Source organism: Humulus lupulus, chromosome 3 (assembly GCF_963169125.1).
Source record: "Humulus lupulus chromosome 3, drHumLupu1.1, whole genome shotgun sequence".
In the NCBI taxonomy this organism is placed as follows: Eukaryota; Viridiplantae; Streptophyta; class Magnoliopsida; order Rosales; family Cannabaceae; genus Humulus; species Humulus lupulus.
Window position 1 is genome coordinate 160733172 of NC_084795.1, and position 19275 is coordinate 160752446.

Sequence of the window (19275 nt, forward strand, 5' to 3'; positions counted from 1 at the left end):
GGGGATAGTTGTAACACCCCAAGTTGCTAATACGGTTTAGGACCTTGATTAGCATGCCTGGAGGGCAATAAGTGAATTAACATGTTAATATATGAATTTAAATGAATATGTGATTAGGATGCATGTTTAGGTGGAATAAATATGCATGTGGACCCCGTTTGTCTGTTAGGGGTAAATTGGTAATTTTAGTCCGCTGAGGGCATAAATGTAATAATTGTGTTATGCGATTAGAACCACGTATGAGTGGTGGTATGATTGTGATGCACGTGCCGAGACGGTCCTAGGGAGCTAATTAGTATAAAGTCACAACAGGATCTAATACCCGGCTCGGGAGGAGCCTAGGGGCATTTTGGGGAATTTTGCAAAGATGAGTTTGGGAATTAATGGTTAATGGTAATTGAGTAACATGGGTAACCATTGGTAATTAGTAAGGGTAACAAGTTTAGATGAGAGGAATGGTAGAATTGTAAGAAAGGAGAAATGACAAAAAGGGCCTTGGGGTTTAGCTAGGAAAGGATTTCTATGAGGGGTAAAGTGGTCATTAGGCAAGGGTTAGATAAGTTTCAGCTGAGGCAAAAGGGGTCATTCACGTTCAACACTTAGCCAAATTGAGTTCTTGCTGAAATTGGTTGGGAGCCTAGAGGAGGAAGAGGGAAAAACTAAGGGCAACTCTCTTGGGATCAAGAAGGGAATTGAAGCTAAGAAACTTGGAGGATTATTCAATGAATTGAGGTAAGGAAATTCTGTGTATATGTTGTAGAATTTAGCTAAGGATATCATGGAATTGAGAATTGAATTTAAGTGCTTTGTTTGGTAAATTCTTTGGATGAAATGAGGTTAGGTTCAGCAGAAGGTTGTGATTTGAGCTTGGAACTTGATTGGGAAGAGCAGCTCAAGTTGAATTCTTGATTGAGGTAAGAGTTCTAAACATGTTTGAATTTTCATATTTGATATGGTTTAAGAGTCTAGAAGTCTGGTTTACATTTTTCTCAAGCTTTGGTTTAAGTGTTTGAAATCAGAAACTCAAGTGTGGATTTTGGGTGTGATTGTGAGTTTGAGTTTGTTGGTGGTGTTTATAGGTTGTTAGATGGTTTATTTGAGGTTTTGGATTGATTCTGAGGTTTGGGTATGCATTGGGGTTGAATTGGGAGTGTTTTGACTTGGGGAAAATGCAGGGGAAAACCCAGATTTCTGGGTTCGCAAAGGGGCGCCGCGGCCCTGTTCTTTGGCGCCACGACGCGAGGCTGTATTAGAGCTGGGGGGCTCTCTGACTTGTTGGGTGTCGCGGCCCTCACGGGTAGCGCTGCGGTGCTAGGCTATTTTCAAAACAAGGAATTTTGCATTTTTGGGCATTTGTTCTGGGGGCTCGGGGGATGTTTCCGATACATTGTTTTAGGAATTTGGGGATCCCGAGAGTATGAGATTAGTCCCGATAGGTGGTTTTGGATTGGTTAGTATTAAAGAGTACTTCTTATGTGTTGTGACTAGGTTTTCGAAGAGGCTTGAGATAGAGGACCGTGCTCGTGACTTTCGTGCATTGTGAAGCTCGGGATACAGGTAAGAAAACTGTAACACCCGTAGAGCAGGGCATGGGCCCATAGTGTTGTTGCAGGGCACGGCCCTAGATGGTATTATTGATAGGGTGTAGCTTTGATTGAATTATTATATGCTTGAATGTTGTTGAGAATGCAATATGTGGTTATAGTAGAATGAACGGCGAAGGGCCGAGAACGGTGAAGGCCGGGAACGGCAGTGGGGCCGGGAATAATACTTGGCACATGGAGTGCTTATATTTAGGGTGAGATCCCAATGGATACATGGGATATCCTTACGGTGAGAACTGAGATCCCAAGCTTCGGTAACGCTTCTGGGACGGCATGGCCGTACTTGTTTGGTCTGATAGACTATCTGTTTTATCTGTGGATTGTCTGATATGTTGGCTATATAATATGCGTATGTTATGTGTTGTGTGAGTTTTCTTGCTGGGCTTCGGCTCACGGGTGCTCTGTGTTGCAAGTAAGGGCAAGGAAAAAGCCAACCAGCCATGAGTACAGAGAGTATGGGGCGACGCGTACATGTTTGGCCTGCCCGACTGCTTTGGTTGAGGGCATTTTGAGAAATGGCTGTATTATACTACGTTTTTTATAATTAGTCGTCTGTAAACCTATTTTGAGTTGTGAATGTTTTATAAACCTTACTTTGGGATCCCAAATGTTAAACTCTTGGAATTTTCAACGAAATAGGGTACTTTGAAAGATTACAGCCTTGACTTTTTGTTTAATCACACTTTTGTTCTAAAAACCTCGTTTAGCGAGTTAGTTGCACATTTTAAACACACTTAGTAACGGCTCTGAGGTAGTAGGGCGTTACACACGGCATACTTAAAAGCTTCTCCTCAGTGGCCTACCCGCAGGCCAACGGGCAGGTCGAGGCCGTAAATAAAACTCTCAAAGCAAGCCTTAAAACGAGGTTAGACGCCAAGGGAGTCTAGCCCGAGCATCTCCCACAGGTACTGTGGGCATACCGACCTCTCATTGAAATTCTATGGGGCACACCTCGTTCTCCCTGACTTTCGGGAGTGAGGCCGTCCTTCCCGTCGAAACAAAGATAACCATGCATAGGCTCCAGACCTTTAGCCAGGAGCGGAATGACGAATTGGTCAGCGTGTCCCTCGACCTAATTGATGAAAAATGAGAAGATTCGCAGCTACAGCTCGCGCATTATCAACAAAAAATCACTCGTTATTTTAATTCAAAGGTCAAGAAGCATATCTTTGGTTTAGGCGACAGGGTACTCCGAAGGGTATTTTTAGCAGGCAAGGACCCCAAAGATGGTGCCTTGGGTCTGAGCTGGGAAGGGCCCTATCAAATAGTGGAAGTCATATAGGAGGGAACCTTCAAATTGGCTCGGGTTAATGGAGAAACAGTTCCATGGACCTGGAACGCTATGCACCTAAAAAATTATTATCAATGATCGTACCACCTGTCTATATAAGGCTCAATTTTAAAAGCCACTTAATTTAAGAAATAAAAGTCATTGTATATTTTTTGTATCTCTGTATGGTTTCATCTGCGTGTTAGTTCGGATGGTAGCGTTGGTCCAAAGTAACCCAGAAAGTTCACTTCCTGATTACTTGGGGGGCATATAACCCGAGAACCAAGTTCTGAAACTTAGAAGTTGGTAAAATTGATTAACCAGTGTTTTTTCTAAAAAACGCGAGGTGTCAATAAAACTAGCACGAACTAAGTTTTAATTAAATATCCTGGATACGACCAGGTTCCGAAACTTAGAAGTTGATAAAATTGATTAACCAGTGTTTTTTCTAAAAAACGCGAGGTGTCAATAAAACTAACATGAACTAAGTTTTAATTAAATATCCTGGATACGACTAGGTTCCGAAACTTAGAAGTTGGTAAAATTGATTAACTAGTGTTTTTTCTAAAAAATGTGAGGTGTCAATAAAACTAACACGAACTAAGTTTTAATTAAATATCCTGGATACGGCCAGGTTCCGAAACTTAGAAGTTGGTAAAATTGATTAACCAGTGTTTTTTCTAAAAAACGTGAGGTGTCAATAAAACTAACACGACTAAGTTTTAATTAAATATCCTGGATATGACCAGGTTCTGAAACTTAGAAGTTGGTAAAATTGATTAACCAGTTTTTTCTAAAAAACACGAGGTGTCGATAAAAATAACGCGAACTAAGTTTTTAATTAAAAACCCCGGATACAACCGGGTCCAAGGCTTGATACTTAACAGGTAGGATATAAATCATTTTTGGTTACGACCAAAATTAAAGTATCTACCTCGACCTAAGGGTCATTTCCTAAAAAAATTTAGATGTACAAGTCGTGAAGCATAAGAAGGAAATCAAGGAATAAATAAAAAATAGATACTTAAAATATAGATAACTTGTCTCGAGGAAAATAACCTCGTACTAAACATTTACAAAAAAAAAATAACACATAAAATAAATGAAGGCAAATAAAAACTAAGACCCTTCAGGCCGCTCTGAGGACGTCACCTCCTCGGTCTCCTGCTCGCCAGCAGTAGAGGCCTCCCCGGTCTCAGACGGCAGCTCTTGTTGAAGCTGAGCCTTGAAATTCTCGATGTAGTGCCCCCACACTTTGGAGGCCATGAAGGAGAAGTTGTCGTCCTGATTGAAGGCCCAGCAATGGCATAGCATGCGCTCCATGGAGGATGTCGAGGCCTTCTTTTCCTCTTGAATAGCAGCCTCGGCCTCCAGCTGTTTGGCCTTAGCCCCTGCGAGCTTGGCCTGAAGGGTAACCGAGACAGCCTTTGCAGCCTACTCACCCTCTTGAGTCGCAGCTAAGGCAGCCTTTGCCGCTTGCTCGCCTGCTTGGGCCGTCGTCAGGGCAGCCTTGGCACTTTGTTCGCCTTGTTGAGCGGCGGAAAGGGCAGCTTGGGTCGCAGTCAGGGCGGCCTGAGCAGTTTGGAGCTTGGCCTTAAGTTCATCATTCCTGGCCCTGGCCTGAGCTATGCTGCGATGTTGAGCCAAGACCGCCTGCAAAAAGCAAGGAAACAATTAGGCACATGCCAGGGTAAAATAAAAAAAGGATGTTAGGTCAAGGACAGTGCTTACTGTGAGGTTCATCCCCAGAGCGGATTCCATAACATTCTTCGGGCTCCTCTCCTCGATCACCCTCAGGTCTGTGGGCTTGGCCTTATAAAAGTGCTCCACCGCGTGGTTCGCCGTCTCGTAGACAGTCCCCCAAAAAATGTCTGGAATTTGCTCCAGGTCCTGGGTGTTAACCGAGATGCGTACAGTGGCGGTGGGGACTATCAGAGATGGGAAACTAGCTGGTGCTCCCTAGTCCTGAGCAAGGGCTGAGGGAAATCGAGGTGGAGGTACAGCCAGACCCCTCTTCTCTTGGGCTGCAGCGGATGGAGCTCTCGAGCCCGGGCCTTTCCCCTTGGCCGGGAATTCGGAAACAGTTGCAGCCAAGGGAGGTCTTCTTTGAGGTGGGCCGGAGTTTCTTCACGAGGGGACCCAAGCTGGATCTCCCTTCCTGGAACATCGCACGGATGTTAGGATCCCCTTGTTGTGCCATCTCCTCACCTGAAAAATAATGGGAAGTACGTCGGTATGACAAATTCATTAGTCTACATAAAGTATGTATGCGTGTATAGGATATTATAAAGAGTCCTACCCTCCGAGCTAGAGGAGGAGTCTATTGCCACGATCTCCAGCCTCAGAACCATTACGGGAGAGAGAGAACCTAAATCTACAATTTCTTGGATTAGGGGAGGTTTAGGCTTAGGTTCTAGCTCAGGCCTGGACTCCTCTACATATTGCCTAACTCCATGGGCGAGAATCCCCTAACGCAGGGAGTCCCGCAACCTAAGGTTGGTCCCGTACTCTTCAAAAAGGGCTGACCTAAAGGATAGAATGTTGTCTATGATTACAGTTCCTCTAGGACAGCCCATGTCGTATCGTACCACTAATTGATCCACACACTGAAGCAAAGTTGTGTTCCGGGCAGGGTCACTAGGGTGGCGATGTACGAGCTGGTTGGGGTTAAACCTAACTAGCCTAAGGTCGGCAGCAGCCCTATCTAGATCCCTAAAAGGATATGGGTTACCTTGGCCGAAGGGACTGACTACTGCCCTCGATATAGCTCGATCCGCGTCTGAGCTCTAAGCGGCCTCAGGAGCTCACCTCTTTCGCACGATCGGCACCTCGTCCTCTTCTTGCTCCTCGCCGTCGTCGGCAGCAGTGCCTCCCTCTGGGATGGGCACTAGCTTGCGGGCTATCGGGAAATTAGCCAGTGTCCTCTTCAAGGCCAAAGTTTGGCCTTCGAAAATTAATTTACATGCCAACATCGTATCATCAGACACAAGCTGGCGGTAGTCCTTCTCGCTGGGCGGTAGCCCCACCAAGGTATCGTATTGACCCCCAAGGGTCACTGATTTGGCCACCCTCGCAAAAATGGCTGCACGAAGATACTCCAGCTAGCATACACGCGAGAAGACTAAGTGTGAAAATAATAATTCTCTGAGCTAAGAATGGAAAGGAAACTTACGAGGACGGTTGAAGTACCGGTGCTAGCAGTTGCGAAACCCGTTCAACATAAAGAACTAATCTTTGAAGTCGTTGGGGTGGCTGGGCAGCTTGATGACTACAGGTGAGTTCGGGAAGTAGGTCAGATAGTAGAACCCATCGCCTCATCCCCGTTAGTCCAGGCTAGCCTTGAGGCAGAAGAAGTACAAGATATCTGCAGGGGTATGGACGTCCCACATCTGCTTTAGGAAGAGGTACTTCATCCCCACCAGTAGTCGGTATGAGTTTGGGGGGAGCTGGAATGGCGCCAACTTCACGTAGTTGAGGAAGTCAGCGAAGTACTGATCAAGGGGGAGGAAGGCCCCGACCTTTAAGTGTTCATCACTCTAGGTCGCGAAATCGTCCTGGAGTGGTGCACAGCTCCTCTCCCCCTCGAAGGGAGGTCGGGCGATGAGAACGCTCGTCCCAACCTCGATGTTGTGGGATAGCATGATCTTGTTGACCCTTCCTTGGGTCGTTATTTTGGAGACTATCCTCTCGGCCTCGAAAAATGCATCAAGTGCGACCGCGACCTCCTTCTCCACCACGGGGCCGAATTCAGGAATGGGGGAATCAGGGACGACCTCCTTTCCCTTGTGGGTTTGCTGGGACGACGAGCCAACTACGTTCTTTTTGGGCGCGCTTTTCTTGGGTGCCATCAGCTTGCCTATCAAACAAGAACAATGGAATTTTTAGTGGGCGACGTAGAATTTTTTGTATAGGCAAAAAATAACAAAGGTTGAGGATTCTAACACACGAGCTGAGGCAATCTCAGCCCGCGGTGTGGTGCCACGCGCTACCTATGCTACGCGCCTAAGTTTTCCCAGCAGACCCCTGATGATTAGGAATTCGTGTGTCAGGAAATCAGGCCACTGCCCTCCTAGGGGATGGTTTAGACCTATGTCGCCCTAGAAGCGTGGCCCCTAAGCAACCTATTTTCAAGCCCTAAAAACCTTTCATCTTCTACATGATGAATGGGTATTTTCTAAAAAATACCCAGGAATCACCCAAAAAACTACCCAGTTTATGAACATCGCAATCCTAGATATATTTTAGGATATACTCAATAAACCTAAATCGAAACCTATGTACCAAAAATGTTTGGAAACAGCCTAATGCTAATGATGGTGAAGTGTAGATTAGCATGATAAAGAAAGAAGAGAAACGCACAAAAACCAGTAAAAGAAAAGTTCCAATAAAACAGAAAACTTACAATGTATTCTTTGACGAAAGGAATAAGCAACGTAGAAGGAAAGTTCCTGGAGAGATCCTTAGTGACTGGGTTTCCGAAGGTTTTGGTGGCAGATTTCTGGGATTTTATGAGAAAAGGATGAGGGGTTTTTGAAGTTCAGAAGAGAGAAAATTAGGAAAAGTTTCGAATGAAAGGTGATGAACACTGAAAATTGCCAGCCCTATTTATACGTAATAGGCCTAAAGAAACGTGGATCATCCGATCAAGCCAATGTGGGATACGAGGGTCATGTTTCGAAAGATTAAACGGCAATAAAAAGGTGGCCAGGCCATTTAATGCCATCCTCGAAACCTGAACAGATGCCAATCGCGGCATTCCACGTGTCCAATACTCGTGTAATGAACAAGCATGGATGATCGCAACAGAAGTTTAAAATTCCCCACCGTGTCAGTCAGAGGATGACGTCATAAGACATGGGCAGGGACTTGGGGGGCAAATGTACGCCCTGATATTCAGCCTGGGTCTTTTATGCAACTCGAGTACAACTGGCTAGCTAAGAACAGTACTAAAGGACCCACAAGTTGAAATTTCCTCTGCGAAGGCAGTGCGACTCCCTAGGTAATAACACGAGCTGAGGAATACGAAGCATTAAGGCACGGGCTGGAGATGGATATAAAACACAGCATTTTGGGCACGAGCTGGTGTTATGTTCAGGTCGTGGTACTCTAACAACCTGCCATGTCCAGGAATCTTTATAAACCTGGATACATTATTTATAAACGTGCATGGTCAGACATTACATGTCTGTTATCCCTGAATTCTCAGACACGTAACATAAATGTGCATGGTCAAACATCACATGTCCGATTATGCCAGACGACCCATGATCAATTTTACCTAATGATTAGACCATACCTTAATATATATTATAATATTCGTCATTTGTGCGAGACATGTCACATATAGGATGGGTATCCACATGATGACCCCTGCACCTATCCTGGGATGGTTCTTCTATAAATACCAAGACCTTGGATAGAAAAGGGGTTGGGTTTTCTCTGTGTAATGCAAATACTCTGTCAAAATATAGAGAGATATACAGTAATAATATCAACTCGTGGACTAGGGGGATTTTAGCCTCCGAACCACATAAAAAGGAACGAGTGTTCTTACTATATCATTCTAAGCATCCTTAAGAGTTATTATTCTTATTACATTTTATCCTTAAGCACTATTTTATTCCAGCAAATTATGTAATACACTGTTAGTGAAAAACCGCATCAATAGAAGCCATGGAGCTACACTTATCAATAAGTAGAAATTAATGCATTGCTAGACAAATATATAATCCCACAAAATTCAGAAATAACATAACATATAGAAATATGCATAGATATGCTAAATACTGAAAAAACACATATAATTATTTCTTGTGTTATTTTAACTAGCATGAAACATGTGTCCTGGTAGGCGAAAGTCACAAAATCACTTAGTTAAATAGAGAAACATCTCAATTAATGAAAAGTCTATATCTTTTAATTAATAACTTTCCTATTCGATCAAAGTAACGAAATCCAATTATTTCTTACTTTATGAGCTTGACCCATGATTTTGATTATCACAGACTTAGTTCTTAATAGTCACCATAGGGATGAATCTATAAGAGTTTGATCTATGACCATCTATCCTAAGTAATTTAACCATGTTATGAGTCAAATGAACACCATCTAGGGAAATGAAATCAAAGCGACATGAGGTCCCACTAAATTCTAACCTTGTTAAATTAACAGTGGAGATCGAATATTAAATATAAATAAGCTCATTATTTAATTTTCACTTTTAACATTTTATTCTTTAAAAATTATTAGCTTAGGTTTGCTAAATTATTAAAATAATCAATAAACCATAGTTTATAATTTTCCTATTAATTCTAAAAATACCCATTCAAAACCAATTCAATGTTAGGGTTTTATGCCCTAATTAAAACCCAATTTCTTTGTAATCTCATTTTATTCTCAATAAAAGAATAGAAATCATTTTTTACTTGATCAATCGCTTTGCTCACATGTTTTATTTTAATGATATTATTTTTTTAATATAAACTTCTATTAAATCTTGAGTATATAACTAATCATACTTATAGTGATGTTATCACAGTGGAATATAAATATGATTATATGTTCAAAATAAGTTAGTCATAAGATTAGTCAGTGCACGAGATTTACACTGACTTGCCAATCTACGATATGATCTACTTGCACAATGTAGTGTTATGTTCTTTCCAGAATATTAGCAAAGTAGATAAGATCGGATGTATTTGTTACATCGGACTTGACCGATATTGACAGTAGATAAGATAAGTAAACATATCATTATTATCTATTTAGTCATATCATATAGTTGACCATAGGTCAATTCAATCTCAATTCTAAGTTGTTAGTATTTTAATTGATTGTATTATTTGAGTTCTTTGACTTGTTTGTTACCACCTTACCCTACAGACTAGCCCATACTTACATCTTGGGAACTCGGTAATATAATTGAGTGGGAGTGTTTATCATAGATATGAACATCTATAGCTTTTGATGAAGAAGTAAAACGATGGTTTCCTTTTAGTTTGGTTCGAAGTTCTAAATGATAGAGATCTCATTTCAGTAATTGATATTAGTTTAATGAAATATCATTTACAAAGAACTAAGTGTTTTAAGGATAAAATACAATGAGGGGGGAAATTGTATTTTAGTCTCATCTCATTGTAGACCGTCTATAGAAGATTAAGTGATAATTATGGTTGTAATAATGGATAAATAATACCGTATCTATATTGCTTATAGAGTGTTCTATGAATTCAAGAGTGCAATTCCGAGTCTTTAGTGGAGTCACGAGGAATTAATAAGTTAGTAAATTTATTTTTTAAATTTATGGTAACTTATTGAAGCTTGATTTCATGCCCATGGTCCCCACAGTACCTTGGATAAAATCATTTAGATAGTCTCAATTAATTGATTTAATTATCAATTAGAATTACCAAAAGTTGACCAGGTCAATTTTGGAAAATATCATAAAGTTATGCAAATTAGAGAAGAAAAGAGATTTCATGGCTGATTTATTAATTAAGACAAATTGGTGTCTAAATTAATAAACAAGTTTAAATCAATGTTTAAATTATAAATATTTAATTTGATAAAGGATTTAAATAATTATTTAATTAATTAATCAATAGAAAATAATACGGGCCTTGAAATTAAGTCCAACATGCTTATAATTAAATGGCAAAATTTCACAGGCTTATAGCCCATGAGAATTTCAACCTAAGGGTTGTATTTACCTATTATTTAATTGATTTTTTTATTAAATAAGTGACATAATTGAGCCTATAAAATGAATGCTAACTGAGAGTTGAAAAAAAAAAAAGCAGAACATCTAGTTTTGATACTTTAGGGTTTTAGACTCTCTCTACAACAAAAGTCATTTTCTAAGCCTCTATATTCTCTTCTTTTCTTTTCTTTGTGTATCTATCTCATGTGTTGAGAATTTCTCACTCTAGTCTAGGTGATTCTAAGGATACTATGGAAGACTATGAAGAAATTTGAAGATCGGTTTAGTTTCATGGTGATACCCTGCGGCAAAAAGGATGCAAGGGTTAGAGAAACTTAAGGAATGATTTATTCATTCCTGTTGCATATAATGTAAGTGTTGTTGTCATTATCTCTATTTAATTCAATTATAGAAACATGTTCTAGGTTTTCTTATATTAATTTGTTTAATATATGACTTACATGAAAATAAATAAGATCCTGTATAAGTAATTCCCATCATTCAAAAATTAGAATTAATATGTTTCTAATCAAATATTAGGTCCAACTAAAATAACTAACCTAATACAATCAAGTCCAACTCAGGTAAATGGACCTTAACAATTTGGGCTTGCATGGAGGAGGGTTGGGTCGAGTTTGTCATTCCCACTACAAAGACCCTTTAACTTCCATACAAGGCCCAAAAGATAGGAATTTGAACCTTCGTCTTATTAACCGTCATAGATTGATTAGGCTCATTTAATCATGTAAAACAAATAAACCTTCACAAGTCGAATCACCCACAAGAGAGGAATTTAAACTTTAAACTTTCAATGATCCCAATGAAACCTAATTTATTATGAAAAAGTTTTATTTGTCTCCCACTATCTAAAATAATGGGTCATCACTATAAACACATCATCAAAGCACAATTGCAAAAATGACATATATAATTATGCATGATATGTAATTAATTAGATGGTCCTAGCATACAATCTATATGGCATGTTACTAATTTATGCATGTGCATTTATTTCTAAAATAAATAATAATTCTTGTTGACCCAAATTTTTGTCAACTTAATAAAATAAGAAGAGTTGATAACAAGAAATAAATGACACAATAGATTTTTACGTGGTTCAGTCGCTAACGAGGCCTAGTCCACGAGTCACTTGTATTATAAAAAGCTTGCCAAAATTACAAGCTTTTTAGGGATTACAGCTTGGGCAGAGGATTGTCTTGATCCAAGGTAATTAGGAGTCTAAAAACTAGGGTTTAAGATCCTTACAAATGACCCCATCATGACCTATTTATAGGCAGTATGAGGGGAGATATAGGGGTTGTCAACCTTTATTGCATATCATTCGATTCCCACATTCTTTGGAGGAATATTCATTACACAATAGACATATTACACGTGTCGCCTGTCCATAGGCCTAACGGGGCAGTTTCCTAGCCTAAAAAGTAGATGGTCCCGAAATCCTAATGGAAAGGATGCCTGGGACCACTCCCTGGAAAAGTGGTCCCCCAAATCTCTGAGAATCTCACGAAGCCATTATGGAGACTTCTCGACCCTCCGAGGAATTTCCACAGAGGGGTGTAACCTCTATACTCCCCCGAGGAGTCATGCGTTAGGAGCCTTCGAAGGGTTCTGAGACCTCTCCTCGAGGACTTGGAAAATAGTGTGTTGTTCATATATCGCTAGGTAGTCTCCCCCTCGAGAACTTCTCGGGAAGCATATCTCGCACATGTCCACGTGTCATTAGGTGCTGACGTGGATAGTAGGCCAAAAAAAGGCCTAGAACATTTACCCCCCAAGTCTCTAGCATACTTTGGGTGATGGAGACTTCTCGATAGATGACACGTGGCAGAAATTATTTGGACACTTAGTCGGTACTTTCATGCTCAGTTGGACACGTGCCGGACATGAGGGTCACCTCGAAAATTTCGATCGCCTTAAATGCTGAGACACGTGTTGTTGGCTTAGTGGTTGGACTTCTATAAATGCATTAAATGCAGGGAACACCTATCACTTTCTGACCGATAGGGACTCTACTAATTCCCCTACTAGCCTACCCTGAAGAGTAGATTGTCAACTCAACGGGCGTCTCAAGATGGTACTTTTCACCATGAACCGTCGGATGCTACTTGAGTACCTGCGATCACAATCCATCCATTGATTCAAAATTTGGAAAAATCCTTATTTAAACCCAAAACTCTTTTTCTTTCCCCCTTCACCAAGAATACTTCGCCATTCCCTTTCCATCAAAATGTAGGTTTCTCCATTAAAGAAGCTACCCTACCTTTTCTTTGTAGTCCGGTCTGGAGCCAATCAATTACCCCAACAGTTCAACGAGGATATTCAAGGTCGAAGGGAAACAATTTATTTGAATGAGAACCACCTACCAGAATTATCGGTGGTTTCTGTCATGTAAGTCTTTCTTCTCTTGGGTTTTCTTTTTTCATAGTTTCGAACATGACCTCCGGTTTATATACTCATCTTATATTCAGTTTTTACTCGGTAGTTGTTCGCGATTTCTAATACTAGGGATTTTTAAGGTTTCTTCCTTTTTCTCTTAACCCTTCACGAGCAGTGTCTTTTCTCTTATGTCAATCGGGGTACCTTAGTGTTGTCTTCCTTGGCCAGGTACTTAACTGCTCATTTTTGTTTCAGATGTCCCTTGACCCCGAACTCGAAGAGTTGTGCTCACACAAGTATCATTCCTTTGATTATGGGTTCTTATCACTACTCCACGACGAGCTAGAGGAATTGACCGTCGAGGATTCTCCATTATCTAGAAACCTGCGCTTGCATAGAGAGAGTCGAGAGCGCGAGGATTTAGCCATTTCGAGGGATATCACGGCTTGCGAGTTTAGAGAACTTCATGAAGGAAAGCATTAGGGGTTCGTCGAATGCACCCGAGCTGTCTCAGTACTCGACCCGTCTTCCTCTTCAACCAGTGTCAGTGTGGCGCTTCCTGGCCCAATGACTCAAGTTCCAGCATCCCGAGCAAGGCCCTCGGCTGCTATACCACCCATGAGACCTATGCTAGACCCCCGAAAAATCTCCTCCTCGAGCCACTCACTTTGAATTAGAAAATATAGTCTCCAAGCTGACTTCCATGGACGTGCTTAGAGCCATTGAGGAGCATTACAAGCTCTCTTCCAACCACTTCATCAACAGGATCCTCGATAGGTTGGAAATGGCCTATTATGCTTATAATGGGTTCTCAGTATGGAGCTAGGCTCACCTGGAAGCAGGGGCAACCTTCCACTCCACCAGTACTTCATCAACTTTCTGGTGTGGATGCGGATCTCACCCTTCCAGCTTATTCCCAACGCTTACCGACTACTGGCGGTGTTTTATGTTTTATGCAAGGAGAGGAACTAGGTTATCCCGAGCCCCAAAGAGCTCAACTACCACTTTCAACTGAAAGTAGCCCCCAAGAAGGGCGGTCGGGAAGAAGATGAATTCTACCAGTTAACCAAGTGGGCATCTCCCTATTGAACCCTCCATCATAATGAGGAAAAACCCTGAGAATCCAAAAACAAATTTTTCTTCACAACATGCTTCGACACCCGTAACAACCACTGACTTCGTTTGGCCTTCAATCGAGTCGGTAAGTAATCGTACCTCTTTATTCTCTTTTTCATCATTGTATCGGCCTTTCCTTGCCTTACTCTTCAATTTTCTCTTTCGTAGGTATATACTCGAGGCCAACCCAGAAGGACGAATATTTGGTCAGGGCTCAAGCAATTCACGTGCTCTCTCACAAAGAGAGCAATATTCTGTTGCTAACCACCACTACTTGGCTAAGGGAGGCAGGACTCATAGGCGCTGAGCAAAGGGTGGACCGTCTCGATATAATGGGGATAGTCAACCTACATCGAAGGGAGAGGTGCATCTTCCCTATTGTTGTGGCCAACAAGCCTCTCGACTTTGATGCACCTGGCCTTTGGCCCCTGGAGGAAGACATCGATGAGGCTGCCAAGAATTCTCGACAGTTCCCACTGATGAATGTTGAGGAGGAGGCCTTCAATCGTGGTATGGCTATCCCCGTCGCTCGGGAGCCCAATCGGAATGCTCACCGTCGCTCGGAAGGTCGACAAGGCATTCAAAGTTATCTGCGCTCAACGTTCCACATGTCGCCTGCGTACCTTGAGGCAGCTCGAAGATAACAACCAAAGTGAGGAGATTTCTATCTTTGTTCCCCAAACTATCGATGAGGGTCACAGTCTGGGGCATTCCTCTTTTATGCCTTCCTTACGTCAATATAGGTATACCGACCATCGTTGGTCGTGGGAGCAGTATACTGACTATCTTAATTGTATCGATGAGGTGGTTCATCGCCACCATCTTGGAGATCTCACAGGAATAGCTATTGTTGACCAACTTATGGCCATACGAGCCCGAGGATTCAATGAGTATAACACCAATGCAGGCTTGAACTTGAGTTTACTTTTTTATGCCATGAAGAGGACAAACAAGGAGTTAGTCTCCTCGGAGAGTGACGAGGAGCCGGAGGTACCCGATGGTGTGATGAAAATCCCCCATTTAGATTGTTTTCCAATTTTTCTTTTCCTTTGTTCCATCCTCATCTGACAATTCTTTTCCTTTTATGTGTTTCAAGACAAATGGACTCTGATTGTTTGATCACCAAAAAGAAGAAGGCGGCCCTGGAGGCCCGAAAAAGGAAGCAGGCAGAAGAAAATGAGGGTTACCACCTCTGACACTCCTGCAACTACTCGGGCTGCCAAAATAATTGTTTCCATTCACGAGATTCTATCCTCGACAATGAGCTCAGTTCTGAGCATGGGGCCTCGCAAGGATGCAGACACCCCTCCTCAATTGTTTCTAGGAGAAATAGGAAGGCTTCTCGTAGCCCATGATTTCTTTGAAAAGGCAGCACAGCGCGGCAGGTTCGTCGCCGAGGAGTCGACACCTTCCCTAGCGACCTCGCTGGGACGTACCCCTCAGACGGGGGCACCGAGCGCGGCCTTCTCAGAGCCTAATCAAAACTATTCGAAGGCCTCATCCCATGTAGGCTTCAAGGAATACCTTCGAAAACTTGGGGAGGAGGTTGCCCCCTAGCCACTAGGTTGTTAGCGACAGTGGAAGACATTATGGGGAGTATACCTCCTCGGCGATGAGCCCAGCAGAGGGAGGAGAACATTGCCCACCTCTCCCAAAGTTAGTCACAACGGGGTCGAATACCCGGCTCGGAAGGAGTCTAGGGGTATTTTGGGAAAGAAATATCTATTCGGGATTTATCGAGTAATAGGTAGTAGTTAAGTAATTATTTGGACATGTCGGGATTAAATGGGGATTTATAGGTACACTCGAGGAATTAGCGGGGTATGGCAAATGACGGGATTGCCCTTGGTGGCACTTGAGGATTAGGATTGACTTAAGGGTATTATAGACTTTTGGCTTAGGGGTAGACTTAGATTCTTTGGGTAGCTAAGACCTTAGAATCACTGAGAAGGAAACAGTAAACAGGGAAAACAAAAGAAACGTTCCCAGCACTCTCTCTCTCTCTCATACTTGGCTCACACCTCTCCCCTTGGGTTTTGGAGATTGTTGAAGAAATTTGAGGATTCTAGGCTAGAACTTGTGAGGATTGAAGCTTGTGATGCTTGGGGAGTGGCTCAAAGATTGAACTCATCTCTGATGTAACTCTTAAACTCAATTCTCTCTGTTGAATTCTGTTGGGAATTGGAAGTAGTATGTGAGCTGAATTATGATTTGGTTTTAATTATTTGGAGAAGTCATGGGGTTGTTTATGCAGGGCGTAGCCCTAATGTTTATGTTTAGTATGTGTTTAAATATTTGTAAATATTATGTTATGTGACGCATGTTTGTGAGTGAACGGCGAAGGCCGGGAACGGCAAAGGCCGAGAACGGCAAGAAGCCAAGTACGGCAAGGGGCCGAGATCAGCGTTGAGCAGGTTGAGTGCAGGCCATTAGGACGAGACCTTCCTAGGGTGTTGAAGTCACCCTCTCGGTGAAGACCGCGAACCCAGGTGCTGGTAAAGTGCCTGGGACGGCACTGGCCACTATATGTTTTGGCCCGTTGGCTGTTTGATATTGTGGATTGTCATATATATGTTATATGCTTTGTGTGGAGTTTTCTTGCTGGGCTTCGGCTCACGGGTGCTCTATGGTGTAGGTAAGGGCAAAGGAAATGTCAACCAACCATGAGTACAGAGAGCGTGGAGCGACGAGTACATATTCGGCTTACTTAGCTACCACGACCAGGGTTATTTTGGGAAGATGTATTGTGTTGGTTGTTTTGTCGCCTAGGTCGACCTTAATTATAATTTTGCGTTGTAAAGTATTTTCTAAACAATATTTTGGGATCTCAAATGATAACTCTTTACGGTTTCAATGAATGACTACATTTTTATACTTAATGTCTTTAAACGACTTTTACTTCAATTTAGTTACACTTTTAACCTAAAATCTCGATTAGTGAGTTAATGGCACATTTTTAACTCACATAGTAACGGCTCTAAAGAAGTAGGGAGTTACAAGGGGTTTTGGCAAACATTCATGGGCGGAGTTGGAGTTCTCATGGTAACGCCCAAAGAGGGGAGCCACACTTGTAGCCCCCTCCTCCCATGTTACCTAAAAAAATGAAGAAACCAGATATTTATCAACATTATCCGTTATGTTACTTGAAAGTAGATTTGTCCTCTGGATCCTTATTGGAAAAAAACATATGGGAGATATAGAATGGTTTAAATTCGTAAACTTACAGATACCAACAAATTAAAATTTGTGAATTATTAAAATATTTCTCTTTTTTTCTATTTTCTGGCTCATCTTCTACCTTCTATACAACAAATATGCGAAACATTATTGTATGATTTTTAAATATGTAACAAAAAGAAAGAAGTTGAATCAGATCATATTTGCATGGTGTTTTTATTACCTTTGACTAACAAAAATGTAGTGTCACGAATTAAATGACAAAAACATTGATATGTAGATAAATATATAACCATTAATCCACCATAATTACCAAATATGGAAAGAAAAAAGTCTTTTTTGATCGAAAATATCGAAAGAAAAAACTTGATTGTCATCATATAATTTAGTAATTTTTTTGTCACATATAATTTAGTAATTTTATATATAAGTAAATATGTAATTTTTTTTAAAAGTAAAATAGAATGTTTTTTTACTAATTAAGGTTGCGTTGTAAAATTTGTTTTAAAATTTTTTAAACTCAAAAATAAAAATATTTTTTTGTTTTATGTTTTTTTTTATTTTTATAAAATAAACATGTGTTTGGTAACAAATTTTGTTTTTTTTAAAAAAATAAAATTAAAAATGCATTTGGTATTTTTTATTTTTATTTTTTGTTTAAAAAATAAAAAATATATTTGGTAAACATATTTTTATTTTTTATTTTCTAAACTCTATAGAAACGAGCATTCCATAGCTCCATGATACAAAAACGGGCAATGTAAGTTCCGTAGGTTCATATAGAAATGGGCATTGCCCCATTCCAAATGTCATAAAAAAAATTAAAAAAACATAAAGATGAAACAAAATTTCATAAATTTTAACTGAATGCAATACATCGAAGGGTCAAAATCAAATCCAAAAATTACAATAATCATGTTTATGTATATTGAAACCTAGAATATACCCTAATCACATCTTAAATGAAAAAAAAAATCAAATTGATGCCAACACCATAGCCACCTAGCCTTCACTGCCAATAAGTAGCTGATTCATGCCTTGTTCATAAAACACAAATTGCTTCAATGTGTCTTCTTCCAAAATTTGACTTTGCTAAAAAAGAAAAGTAGTTCATAAAAGAAGTCCTGAAAAAGAAAAAAAAAAGTAGTTCAAATACAAGACTAGGCCATACGAGAACTATCTTTTTTCCCATTTGCTTATCTCCAAACTTTTCAAAGTAGCCTAAGTAGAATAAAGTCAGACATAATCATGGTTAGTGCACAACTTGATCTACAGAGTGCAACAAGCCTATATACACTTAATATAGTTTATAAAAGAATGGGAAAGACAATAAATACACCAATATCTTGATATATAAAAAATTCATAATAAATCTCTCTCACTCAAGTAGATAACAGAGTTCAACCTATATCATATGTACTGATTGCTAGAGTCAATAACTTAGATTTTCTTACCAATCACCCTATATAGCCATAACTAATATAAATACTTGGTTTATCTTATCTAGATCAATCACTACCGAGTTAAGCATATACAGAAAGTAATAAACTAGCAAAAAAGAGATATCATTGCAAGCTTGCAACAAAAAAATATGCCATCAACACATCAAAAGTAAAAAAAAACTTCAGCCACATTTACCATAATAATTAAGCATGAAATGAAGAATAAAGCCAACAAAAATGTATAAAAAATATAAAACTTATGCAAAACCAAATCTATATTAAATTTATAAGCAAAATATAGAACTCAAACATGTGATAAATTTATCTATTCAACTTCTGAGTGGCTATACTGAGACCATTCATGTATATATATAATCATTTTTTTCAAAGGGAACTATTATACATGTTACACATATAATTATTAAGTTCATATTTTACTTTGGATATAGAAATTGCAAACAACAAATTACTCATATTTGGAGTTTCCTTTTGTAAAAAATATGAGGTACGTCTGCAACCACTTCAATCTTACTAGCACATATTCTCTTATTGACATTGAAAACAACATCT